Source organism: Pongo abelii, chromosome 19 (assembly GCF_028885655.2).
Source record: "Pongo abelii isolate AG06213 chromosome 19, NHGRI_mPonAbe1-v2.0_pri, whole genome shotgun sequence".
Lineage (NCBI taxonomy): Eukaryota > Metazoa > Chordata > Mammalia > Primates > Hominidae > Pongo > Pongo abelii.
In genome coordinates, this window is record NC_072004.2 from 55,737,132 (window position 1) to 55,751,142 (window position 14,011).

The window sequence follows — 14,011 nt, forward strand, 5'->3', positions numbered from 1 at the left end:
ATGGGTGAGTAGAAGGAAGGTTAATATAAATATTATTCTGGGAACAAGTTACAAATTCCTAGCCCTGCATCATGCAATTTACTCTGATGACATGATAAATATGTTGGCTGTATTCAATGGTAACTATGGTTTTGTCTCATTTATTTTGGGAAATAAATATATTCATTTATATTAATAGAAGGATTTTTAGGAAAACAGGCAAATTGCAATGCCATTCCTTTGTTATCATTTAAAATAACTGAGTTAAGATTCAATGGTAGTTTAAAAATAACAATGGAGAAAAATGTGTCTGGAAATGGCCAGTTGGCCAAATGAAGTGCAGTATGTTTCAATTCAACTAGTTGGTATTTTCTTTTTTTTTTCCTCTTTTTTTTTTTTTTTTTTTTCTTCTGAGATGGAGTTTTGTTCTTGTCACCCAGGCTGGAATGCTGGAATGGCGTGATCTCAGCTCAGTGCAACGTTTGCCTCCTTGTTTCAAGCAATTCTCCTGCCTCAGCCTCCCAAGTAGCTGGGATTACAGGCCTGCACCACAATGCCCAGCTAATTTTGTAGGCATTTTCTATTTGCTCCATGATTAGCAGACTGGGTGGCGGAGCTTGTCTGAGAAAGGGCAGGCTACTTTATCCATCAATGCCTGGTGCAAAGACATGCCATCTACTGCACCGGATGATCATCTGGGCCTCAGGCTATGGGACAGCCTGATCCTCAGCCCATGGAGCAGCCTGGTCCTTAGTCACAGGACATGTTTCCCATCCCAGGGGAGCTCAGGTTTGTGGGTTCCACTCTTGAGATCTAAACAACAATGGACTCAGGGGGCTCAGGCAGCTTTCTCTGATCCAGTTTGTCTCTCTCCCACCTGAGTTGAGGCCACTGCAGCGTAGATAAAAACTAGGGACACTCAATGTGCATGCTGCCTCTCAATTCTTATCTTCCACTGGAGGCCCAGGACTCAACCTTGTCCTGGAAAAACCCCCTTCCTTCTCCCCTTTGCCGTGTTTCTGCCATCATCATAGCCTGTGCCTTCCCTCACCCTCACTCCCAACGAAACCCTATCTCACCCATGATTTCTGCTTCCAGAGTTCTGGCTCAACACGAGTTGGAGCAAAGCACTTTTAGACACAGAAGTGAAGCAGCTTCCCTGTTATATAAATGGGACGATACAATAGATCTGGTGCCATGTGACAACCCTCCCCATATAGTCCCTTCAGAGGCAGAGGCAGAGACCTTAAGCAGCTGTCATTGACCCCCTCCTTTTTGTGACAGTTTTAATCAGCCTCTCCACCTCCTTCTTCCCAGCCCCAGTGCCCTTTGTGATAAAGAAAGGGTATGGGCCTGGGATGCGGGAGGTGGAGAGGCTGATAAAGGAGGCTTTCTGCCTCTATGGAATTACCACTTCTGAGTCCTCTATCTGAGATCTCTGTTTGCTCTGATTTCTAACTTCTGGCACAGGTCTTTACAAAATAAAAACTTCAAGGAGCCTACAACTTTATCCAGATTTGGAAGGAAAATGAGAGAAAAACTGCCTTATAGATTGGTAAGTCTAAATCATGGCATTGCCTTTTGCCTATGTAGAGTCTCAGTCATTTAAGGAACAGTATTGTGTGTGACTTTGGGGAGGTCATATGTACCTGCACAATCTCCTGAAATACTTTCCCAACCTGACATAAGCCCAAGAGCCAGGTTCCTTGACCACTGGCCATAGTGTCACTCCAAGCCAACTCCAAGAATTGGGCTAGAGATCCCCATGGTTACCTACATCATGGCTGTAAACTTTGTACCCAGCCAGGTACAATTATTCCTGGGATTCTTACAGCCTTCTGCTTTTACTAAACCAAAATTTACCTTCTCAAAAGGAAGAAGTTTCCCTCAGTTATAGAGTTAAATAAAGCACTCTAGCAGTTGAAGACTTGCTTGTCTCTTTCCCAGCTTTGACTTACCTGGACGCAAAAAGCCCTACACCATTGAAATCAACACCTTTAACAGTGCAGTGGGGTCATATGGCCCCAAGATAAGTGATCCGTGGCTCAGGCAACAGTCAGTCTCTGCAGAAGAAGCTAGTCTGGTTGATATCAACCAGCTGACATAAGATTGGAAATCATTTACCACGGCCATCTTTGTGGTCTGGAAGCATCACCCCCAGGTATCCAGCATCCTGTAGTAATGTGTTTGGAACATTAGAGCCTGGTGCTGTTCAGAGAGACCTAGATGAACACTTAAGTGTTTGGATTTTACTATCTCATAAACTTGGCAGTGAAATGGCCAGGTGACTTCTCTATTTCAAAACACTAGGGAGTAGAGGAAACATTTCTATTCTTGGAAATCCTCCTGTAGCTACAATAAATAAAAGCAAAATCCAAATGTCTGCGGTTCATAGTGCCTAGCACAGGCACCTAGCATAGAGCTAGAGTCACCCAGGAGTAAGTCGGGACACACCATGAGTCCTCTTTACCCAGACCAGTGGCTGTTTTTCCACAAGCAGGGAGCCCTGTCACAAGTACTTTGCCTTTCCATAACAGTACTGTAATTCTCACCTCATGTACCTCAGAAGGAAACCCTGCTGATTTAAAGCATTAAATATAAGAAGATAACATCTTAAAATACTAGAAGAAAATGTGATAAATGTTCATCTTGCTCTTAAAGAAAAACCTTGTAATCATTAAATCAATAGAAAAAAATGCCAAAATAAATAAATTCAGTTACATAAAAGAAATATATTAGCTACAGCAAGTTATCATAATAAAAATAAATGCTGGTCAGGTGCGGTGGCTCATGCCTGTAATCCCAGCACTTTGGGAGGCCACAGCACACAGATCACTTGAGATCAGGAGTCCAAGATCAGCCTGGTCAACATGGTGAAACTCTGTCTCTACTAAAAATGCAAAAATTAGCTGGGCGTGGTGGTATGTGCCTGTAACCCCAGCTACTTGGGAGGCTGAGGGAGGAGAATCGCTTGAACCTGGGAGGCAGAGATTGCAATGAGCCGAGATTGCACCACTGCATTCCAGCCTGGGCAACAGAACAAGACCCCATCTCAATAAATACATGCCAATAATTTAAATAAAATAGAATAAAGACTTTAAAAAATACTTTCTTATGCATTTAAATAAATTCATAAGAAAAGCATTGTGATTCAAGTTTAGAAAAATAGGTAAGACTTGGGCCAGGTGCGATGGTTCATGCCTGTAATCCCAGCTCTTTGGGAGGCCGAGGTGGGCAGATCACCTGAGGTCAAGAGTTCAAGACCAGGCTGACCAACATGGAGAAACCCCGTCTCTACTAAAAATACAAAAATTAGCCGGGCATGGTGGTGCACACCTATAATCCCAGCTACTAGGGAGGCTGAGGCAGGAGAATTGCTTGAACCCAGGCAGTGGAGGTTTCAGTGAGCCGAGATCACACCACTGTACTCCAACCTGGGCGACAGAGCAAGATTCCATCTGAAAAAAAAAAATGCTCAGACTCTTTGAACTACTAATTTTATTTTAAGAATCAAATCAGACGCCAGTCACAGTGGCTCACACCTGTAATCCCAGCACTTTGGGAGGCCAAGGCAGGTGGATCACCTAAGGTCGGGAGTTCGAGACCAGCCTGACCAACATGGAGAAACCCTGTCTCTACTAAAACTACAATATTAGCCAGGTGTGGCGGCACATGCCTGTAATCCCAGCTACTTGGGAGGCTGAGGCAGGAGAATCACCTGAACCTGGGAGGCAGAGGTTGCAGTGAGCTGGGATTGTGCCATTGCACTCCAGCCTGGGCAACAAGAGCGAAACTTCTTCTCAAAAAAATAAATAAATAAATAAAAAACTATCAGAAACGTGAATATAGTTTTGTGCACAAAAGTGTTTATCATAATGTAATTTAGAATTGGAAACAACCTAAATATTCAACAATGGTGAAAGTGTTATAGTAATTTGTGATATATATAGATGAAATTCATGGCTCCCATATGCAGTCATTAAAAATAATTTTGTTACATAAAGATACTTATGAGACAATGGTAGGTGTAAAAGTCAAAATAGGGCCAGGCGCAGTGGCTCACGCCTTGGGAGTGGCTCACGCTTGGTGTAATCCCAGCACCTTGGGAGACCGAGGCTGGTGGATCACCTGAAGTCGGGAGTTCGAGACCAGTCTGACCAACATGGAGAAACCCCGTCTCTACTAAAAATACAAAATTAGCTGGGTGTGGTGGCAGGCGCCTGTAATCCCAACTACTCAGGAGGCTGAGGCAGGAGAATGACTTGAACCAGGGAGGCGGAGGTTGCAGTGAGCCAAGATTGTGCCACTGCACTCCAGCCTGGGCAACAAGAGCAAAACTCTGTCTCAAAAAAAAAAAAAGAAAAAAAAGGCAAAATAGCAAACTGAATAAATCATAAACTATATTTTTAAAATAAAATTAAAAGAACAATTAAAGGCTGAACACAGTGGCTCATGCCTGTAATCCCAGCACTTTGGGAGGCCGAGGTGGGAAGATCCTTGAGACCAGCCTGGGCAACATAGTAAGACCCCATCTCCTAAAAAAAAAAAAGACCAATTAAAATTGATGGGAGTAGAAATAATTTTTTTGTTTGATTCTTTATCCTTTTCTATATTTTCTATATTTTTGCAGCCCAATAAATGTTTTTAAAATCACCTCTGAACTTTTACTAGTAGTGCTTTTTTTTCGACAACTTTATACCATAATGAGATTTCTGATGGTGCACAAAAACCTGCAGTTTATATAATAAGTGACAAATCATTTTTATTCATTAGATAATTGCATATTAAGTAACTTTGTGTTTTAATATCTATTATTTAGAGGATAACTGAGTTAATCAGTAGAGTTTACTTTAGACTGAAATAATAATTGTACAGTTTAGTCTGAATGTCTTCAACACTTTGAGCAGACCCCTCCCAGATGGCAGCCTGAAGGACAGATGGTCTGTCAAAGGCTCCTGGCCTCTGCTACCTTTGTCTTGGGTCATATCTCTGGGCTCCATCCTTTATCTCACTCTCTTGGCCACGTCTGACTTCTATATAAGTTCTTCAACTCAAATCAGGTTCCTAATATCCCCAGCGCTCTTGTCTTGATGTCTTAACACTTCCCTTCTTCTAGCCGGGCACGGTGGCTCACGCCTGTAATCCCAGCACTTTGGGAGGCCGAGGCGGGCAGATCACCTGAGGTCGGGAGTTTGAGACCAGCCTGACCAACATGGAGAAACCCCATCTCTACTAAAAATACAAAATTAGCTGGGCATGGTGGCACATGCCTGTAATCTCGGCTACTCGGGAGGCTGAGGCAGGAGAATCGCTTAAACCCAGGAGGCGGAGGTTGTGGTGAGCAGAGATCACACCATCGCACTCCAGCCTGGGCAACAAGAGTGAAACTCTGTCTCAAAACAAAAAACAAAAAACAAACAAACAAAAAAAACAGTTCCCTGATTCTTCAGCTTGATCCCTTTGACATGATAGTTTGAGACTGCAACCTAGACCAAGACCATGCAGCGATTTCCTGAGGCTCCGTGTTTGCTTGGAGTCTTGTCCCAGGTCTCCAGAGTTCCTGCCTGGCATGGCACCCCCAATAAGTTAGTAAGGCACCTGCTCCTTGATTGGTCCTCCTTCCTTACCCTAGCTCAGCTAGTTCTGCAAGAACAGTCTTCTAGGCCAGTTGAGAATGTGTCTGGGCCAGCTCCCCATCCTGAGGATCTGGCACCCTCCGGTGGCCATGGGTGGGTGCACTTAGCCTAGCAGTGAGTTTCAGCGCTAGGGCCTACTAAAATGTCCCCAGGCGTATTAGCACCCTCCAGTGACAGTTTAGTGGCGCTACTTCAGAGAGCTGCTATCAGATCCTGGCATGCCTTACTTCTGCAGAGTCCCTTGTAATTCAATTCACCTCCTGCAACTTGCTGATGTATCAAGATAGACTAAGATCTACATTCTTAAAGGAGAAGCCTTTTGAGGTTTTGCATTTGGCAGGAAAGTTCTAAATACTAACTCGAATGCCAGATACTGAGCTAAATGCTTTATAAACATTATCATAAATAATCTTCACAACAACCCTGGAAGGTAGCACCTATTTTTAATCTCCACCCTCTAGAAAAGGAAATCAAGGCTCATGGGGTTGGGGGGCGGTTATATAGAAGTCAAGGTTAAGCTAAAAGGCCAACAGTTCCCTGTTAGTTGATGGCTAAGCTTGGATTTAAAACCAGCTCAACCTGACTCAGGTCCTATGCTTTAATAAGCCATACAGTCTCCTTAGGACATTGGGATACTCTCAAAGATCATTATATATATAGAAGTTAGTCTGTATGAAGAAGAAAGTTTTTTTTTTCCCCAAGACAGAGTCTTGCCCTGTCGCCAGGCTGGAGTGCAGTGGCACAATCTCAGCTCTCTGCAAGCTCCGCCTCTCGGGTTCAAGCAATTCCCCTGCCTCAGCCTCCTGAGTAGCTGGGACTACAGGAGTGCGCCACCATGCCCGGCTAATTTTTGTATTTTAGTAGAAACGGGGTTTCACCATGGTTTTACCGTGGTCTCGATTTCCTGACCTTGTGATCTGCCCACCTCAGCCTCCGAAAGTGTTGGGATTACAGGCATGAGCCATCACACCCGGCCTAATGTTTGTATTTTTAGTAGAGACGGGGTTTTACCATGTTAACCAGGCTGGTCTCGAACTCCCGACCTCGTGATCTGCCCACCTTGGCCTCCCAAAGTGCTGGGATTACAGGCATGAGCCACTGACCCCAGCCAAGAAAGAATTTTTCAAAGCTGGGCATGGTGGCGCACACCTGTAGTCCAGAGGTACACAAGAGGCTGAGGCAGGAGGATCCCTTGAGCCCAGGAGTTGAAGGCTGCAGTGAGCTATGATGAGAGCCACTGCACTCCAGCCTGGGTGATAGAATGAGACCTTGTCTCTGAAAACAAAGCAAAACAACAACAAACTAAACTTATAAAAAAATATGTAGAGAGAAGCAAAGACAAGAGTTAGAGCTAGAGTCCTGACAGGGCTTAAGCTCTTGGTTCTAGTTGTTCCTGAGGCCCAAGAATACCATTGTCCTCTTCCAGACTTGGTTTTTTCATCAGATTCTCCAGCCCTTCCAATAAATTCCCCTTTATAGACCAGTTTGATGTGGCTTTCTGCCACTTGTAATGTAAGAGCCCTACTAAAACAGGAAAGAAGTAGAGGACTTTGGAATATAGTCTACGTACTAACACCCACAGCAGCATTAGACAGGATACTGATGATCCACAGTCTGATCCACACTGTGTTATTTTGGTTGCAAGAAACAGACAGTCAATTTACTAGAGACAAGTTACTCATTACTCAGAGACAATTCAAAAGGATGGTTCATAGGAAAAACAAATGTGTACCACACCCTGAGTCAATTGAACCTCATAGCGTTGGAAAGGATTGGAACTACAGCTGTAGCACTAGGGAACAACCACTGCCTCCTTTCTCTCGGGCTTTTTTTTTTTTAGATGGAATTTTATTTTGCTCTTGCTGCCCAGGCTGGAGTGCAATGGCACAATCTTGGCTCACTGCAACCACCACCTCCTGGGTTCAAGCGATTCTCCTGCCTCAGCCTCCCAAGTAGCTGGGATTGCAGGCATGCACCACCACGCCCAGCTAATTTTTTAAATTTATTTAGTAGAGACAGAATTTTACCATGTTGGTCAGGCTGGTCTCAAACTCCTGACCTCAGGTGATCCACCCACCTAGGCCTCCCAAAGTGCTGGGATTACAGACATGAGCCACCACACCCGGCCCCCTAGGGGCTTTTTAACCTCTCAGTGAATCAGCACCACCCTCTCTGGACCAGCCTTTTCAGCTTATTCCCCTTGCCCCTGGCTGGAAAAAAAAGAAAAAAAAGCCACTCTAGCTCCTGAAGCTCTGTGGCTTTTCAGTTTCAGCTCATAACAAATCAAAGCTTTCCTTTGTGACACTTTATTGTGAGTTCCCAAGAGGGAAGATTTGACTTCTGCTTAACTTTTTAAACCAAAGCTCAAGAGGCATAGGTCACTGGATATAGCTTAAGGCCACACCCTTGGACCAGGTGACCAATTAGCTGTAGTCATGGTCATGTGGCCCATTGCCCACTCAGTAAGTTGAGTGGGTAGGGATTTTACTCCAAAGGGATATGGGGAGGGCCAGTAATAATTGGCATCTCTAATCAAGTCTACTTAATTGTAATTTTAACTCTTGCCAATAAGAAAAATTAAACACGTTGTAAACATGGGCAACCTATTCCCCAAAGACCCTCTCTAATTATCTAGTTGGCAAGAGGACTCACCTTCTGGTGCTTGTAGGCATGTGTGTATCCTCTAACTCAAAGTGTACCTTCTTCAAGTCCCCAGTCTCGCCTGCACCTGCCTTAAACACTGTGCAGTGAGCTAGACTACTCCACTCACTTGGGAGTCTATTAATTTTTTTCTCCCCTTAACCACACTAAAGACTTTGCTTAGTAAAGCATTTTGAAGATTTAGAAAGTGACTGCTCAGTCTGCTTAGGATTTATATCCCAAACAGATGTGCCAAGAAGTCATAGGAATCAAACTGCTATTCTGTGAGTAGAATAATATATTAACTTGCCTTTTAGTAGTTTCGATTACACAGCTGTACAAATTGCAATGGAGTCTTCATAGCTAAAGTTGCTTTTATCAAAAGTACATTGCTTCTTCAAGGTAGAGGTTTTAGCATAGCAGGCACCCTGGGGGACATGCATGCATCCTTATAAAATACTGCTCATTACTTGCAATAAAATCTTCCAGGTAGTTGAGATATGGTAGTTCTGAATTCACCTTGAGGAATCCTCTGCCCTTCATCATCACTGAACTGTGTATTATTTCACAGTGAAAATAAGGAGTTCCTCAATATGGTACCAACATCTTACACTTTGGTCTCTGTGACTCTCAGTATTCTCGACTGTCAAATTGGGATATTGATACCCATCTTACAGGGTTGTTGTAAGTAGCCAATGAAACAATGTTTATAAAGAGCTTAGCAGCTGGGCGCGGTGGCTCATACCTGTAATCCCAGCACTTTGGGAGGCCAAGGTGGGTGGATCACGAAGTCAGGAGATTGAGACCATCCTGGCCAACATGGTGAAACCCTGTCTCTACTAAAAATACAAAAATTAGCTAGGCATGGTGACATGCACCTGTAGTGCCAGCTACTCAGGAGGCTGAGGCAGGGGAATCTCTTGAACCCGGAGGTGGAGGTTGCAGTGAGCAGAGATGGTGCCACTGCAGTCCAGCCTGGTGATAGAGCAAGACTCTATCTTAAAAAAAAAAAAAAAAAAAAAAAAAAAAAAAAAAAAAAAAAAAAAAATTATACTAAAGGAAGAATCCTCCACAACTTTTATCCGAGAATTGTTACTTGGCTAGAAATATTGTGTGAACATCTATTTTTGGCAACCTGGAAAGCTGGATAAAGGGCCCATTAGCTAAGATATATTAAATCTTGATTTGAATTACAACTAACATACATTTTTAATTTTTTCTAGGGTTTCATGAAAGGGGTCAAAAATTTTTTAAAAAGTGAGTTCAAACAAGAACGGGAAACAATAAGCATAAAAGCCGGAAAGGCCAGTACCAGCCAGTACCAGTCCTAGAACAAGGAGAGTAAGCTTGGAAGTGCACTGCAAGGTGTGGCAATTACACCTGAGTCATTGAGCCTGATTCTGCGAAGGGAGCTTCAGAGATCCCTGATCAATTGCATCTGAGAGCTCCCTACAGAATCAAATGCAGGTACTCCCTGGAGGAAAGCAACTCTCGGTGCGTGTCCTTGGGATTTCCACAATTAAGTTAAATAAAATATAAGCTCACAATTAAGAAAAAAATCACTGGACTCACTGGCTGGGCACAGTGGCTCATGCCTGTAATCCCAGCACTTTGGGAGGCCAAGGCGGGTGGATCATGAGGTCAGGAGTTCAAGACTAGCCAGGCCAACATAGTGAAACCCTGTCTCTACTGAAAATACAAAAAATTAGCCAGGCATGGTAGCATGTGCCTGTAATCGCAGCTACTCGGGAGGCTGAGTCAGGAGAATCACTTGAACCCAGGAGGTGGAGCTTGCAGTGAGCCGAGGTCATGCCATTGCCCTATAAGACATCATGAGTTAGGATGAATAGAAACAACAAACAATAAATTTATATCTGTAAGAACTGAAGAATTGGAATCAGAATTGTCATATACAGATTACTAAGTAAGCTTTTATGAACAACTTAAAGAAACCAAATATGGAATGAAATAGAGAAAGAAGCAAGGAACTATTAAAATGACCAGAAAAATTAAAGAAAGAACTAAATAGAACTTTTAGGACCAATATATATAGATTTTGAAATTAGCGACTCAGTGAATGTGTTAAAAATAGAATAAAAATAGCTAAAGACGGAATTAGTGACCAGGAATTTATATCTGAGGAAATCACCCAAAATGCAGCACAGAAAGTTAAAAGGCATGGAGGGTAAAAGGCATGGAAGGCAGAACAAAATTTAACATATGTCTAATTAGAGTTCCAAAGGGAAAGAATAGATAGGAAAAAGGCAATATTGAGAAGTATCAGTTCAAAAATTTTCCTGAGGCCGGGTGCAGTGGCTCATGCCTATAATCCCAGCTCTTTGGGAGGCCGAGGCAGTTGGATCACCTAAGGTCAGGAGCTCAAGATGAGCCTGGCCAACATGGTGAAACCCCGTCTCTACTAAAAATAGAAAAATTAGCTGGATGTGGTGACGGACACCTGTAATCCCAGCTACTCAGGAGGCTAAGGCAAGAGAATTGATTGAAGCCAGGAGGCAGAGGTTGCAGTGAGCTGAGATCATGCCACTGCACTCCAGCCTGGGTGACACAATGAGACTCCATCTCCAAAGAAAAAATTTACTGAACTGATTAAAGATGAATCCATGGACAGAGAAAGCACAGCACCTATCAAGAATGACAAACAGAACTCTATACCTAGACATATTGTGACAAAACATCACCAATGCCAAAAATTAACACCTTAAAAGTCCCAGAGAAAAAAAGCCAGAGCACCTAAAAAGAACAAAGAACCTACCAGAAGACTTTTTTTTTTAAAGGAAACATAACAATAGTTATATTAGTGCTCACAATAGCCCTATGTAGTAATTACTATTATTGTTTCTTTTTAAGATAAGGAAACTGGCTGACAGAGAAAGCCCAAGGGCCTACAGATACACAGCAACAACGATGTAGCTTAGAAACACAATGTTGAGAGGAAAAAGCAGGTAATAAAACACTGCTTCAGCCATAATGTAACAAAGTTGATGAATCTTAGAAACATTGCTAAGTGAAAAAAGCAGACAGCAGATTACATACAGAGTGTCATTTTTATAATGCTCACAAACAAAATTAAATAATATATTGGTTAGAAATACTGACATGTGGCAGGGCATGGTGGCTCACGCCTGTAATCCTAGCATTTTGGGAGGCCTAGGCGAGCAGATCACCTGAGGTCGGGAGTTCAAGACCAGCCTGGCCAACATGGTAAAACCCCATCTCTACTAAAAAATACAAAAAATTAGCGGGGTGCAGTGGCGCGCGCCTGTAATCCCAGATACTTGGGAGGCTGAGGCAGGAGAATTGCTTGAACCCAGGAGGCAGGGGTTGCAGTGAGCCGAGATCACGCCACTTCACTCTAGCCTGGGTTACAGAGCGAGATTTCGTCCCTCCCCCCAAAAAAAAGAAAGAAAGAAAAGAAAAGAAAAAAAGAAATATTGACCGTGCATGATGAAATTACTTTTAAAATGTAAGAGTGAGCCCGGGCATGGTGGCTCACGCCTGTAATCCCAGCACTTTTGGAGGCCCGGGCAGGTGGATCACTTGAGGTCAGGAGTTTGAGATCAGCCTGGTCAACATGGTGAAACCTCCTCCCTACTAAAAATACAAAAATTAGCTGGGCATGGTGGCACAAGCCTGTAATTCCAGCTACTCAGGAGAATGAGGCAAGATAATTGCTTGAACCCGGGAGATGGAGGTTAAAGTGAGCCGAGATTGCGCCACTGCACTCCAGCCTCCAGCCTGGGCGACAGAGCAGGAACTTGTCACACACACACACACACACACACACACACACAAAGCAAGAGTGAAATACTCAAAATTCAGGATAGTGGTTACCTCTTGAGAAGGGGGATGGAAGAGTGGAATAGGGAGAAGAACAAGAACAAGTTACAAAGGCAAAAGTAATGTTCTAGTTCTTAGACTGGGTAGCAGGGAACAGGGACTCATTTTATTATATTTCACATTTACACATCACTTGTATTCTTTCATATGCATCAAATGTCACATAAAAAAAAAAAATAAGGCTGGGAGCAGTGGCTCACACCTGTAATCCCGCACTTTGGGAGGCTAAGGCAGGCAGATCACCTGAGGTCGGGAGTTCGAGACCAGCCTGACCAACATGGAGAAACCCCATCTCTACTAAAAATACAAAATTAGCCAGGCATGGTGGCACACGCCTGTAATCCCAGCTACTCGGGAGGCTGAGGCAGGAGAATTGCCTGAACCCAGGAGGCGGAGGTTGTGGTGAGCCGAGATCATGCCATCGCACTCCAACTCCAGCCTGGTCAACAAGAGCGAAACTCAGTCTCAAAAAAAAAAAAAAGAAAAAAGAAAATAAAAATAAAATAAACTACCAAAGGACTAATTTTAACTGGATTCCTAAAACATACATTTGAAAACACTGGTTCATCCTTCTGATTGATGGTTGAGGGATATTATCAGACTGTAGAACTTAACTGCCAATTTTTTGTAGCAAATCTTGAAAAGGCTTGCTACATAATTTTTTTCTACAAAATTATTAAAAGCTTTATTTACCACTGGAATCATTCAACAAAAAGCAAAAGCAAATGAGCCTGAAAAAGGAGCTAAGCAATTACTACCTAGGGTTGTCATGAGCACTGATAAACTATGGTTATATTTCCTTTTTTTTTGATTAGTTGAAGACAATGATGCAAGTCATTGCTGGCCTGGGATTTTAAATCACTGCTTTTGTATGTTCTCCCCAAATGGAATGGTCTATTCATACAGCTTTAATAACAGGTATGCTATTCACATCATTTGAATGGGTATCTTCAAGTTTGTATTCCAGATGGCAAAAAAAAAAAAAAAAAAATTCTACATAGAAAAAAATATATTTATAGGACAACTGTATTAGGAATAATTAGTTTCATCTTGCATTTGGTGTCATGTAATTAAAGTTGGTAATAAATGAAAAAAATTGGTGTCATTTTTTTTCTTTGGTTACTGTCCTGCCAAAATATTACAAAAAGTCAAATTAAAAACATATAACAAAATTGTTTTCTTTTGGTGGTAGGATTATAAATAACTTCACTTTTTGGCCAGGCATGGTGGCTCACGCCTGTAATCCTAGCACTCTGGGAGGCCGAGGCAGGCAAATCACCTGAGGTCATGAGTTCAAGACCAGCCTGGCCAACATGGTGAAACCCCGTCTCTACTAAAAATATAAAAATTAGCCAGGCATGGTGGTGGGTGCCTGTAATCCCAGCTACTCAGGATGCTGAGACAGGAGAATTGCTTGAACCCAGGAGACGGAGGTTACAGTGAGCCGACACGGTGCCACTGCACTCCAGCCTGGGCAACAGAGTGAGATTCCCCTCAAAAAAAAAAAAATTTTCACTTTTCTCATATCAATATTTTATGAACCAATTAGTTCAGTTTTAACGTAAATAAATACACCTGGTTTTCAATCATAGTAAGAGATTTACTCAATAAATTCTACATGAATGTATTTGTACTGGACTGAATTTACATATTAATCAAGTTCGAATTGCTTTTCTAGATCAATTTTATGCAAATATATTTACCACTATTTAAATATTTTTCTTAATAGAAAGTGCTCAAACCAAAATCTCTAATTAACAATTAGGAAGCAAAATCAAAATTGTTAGATATTTTCACATTTCATCTTAGAGAAAGAATTCTTTGAAATGGTATTGTCTTGTTTTTCAATCCTTTTAATAAATTAAAAATTGCTAGACTAATTTAAAATGATTTTTCCT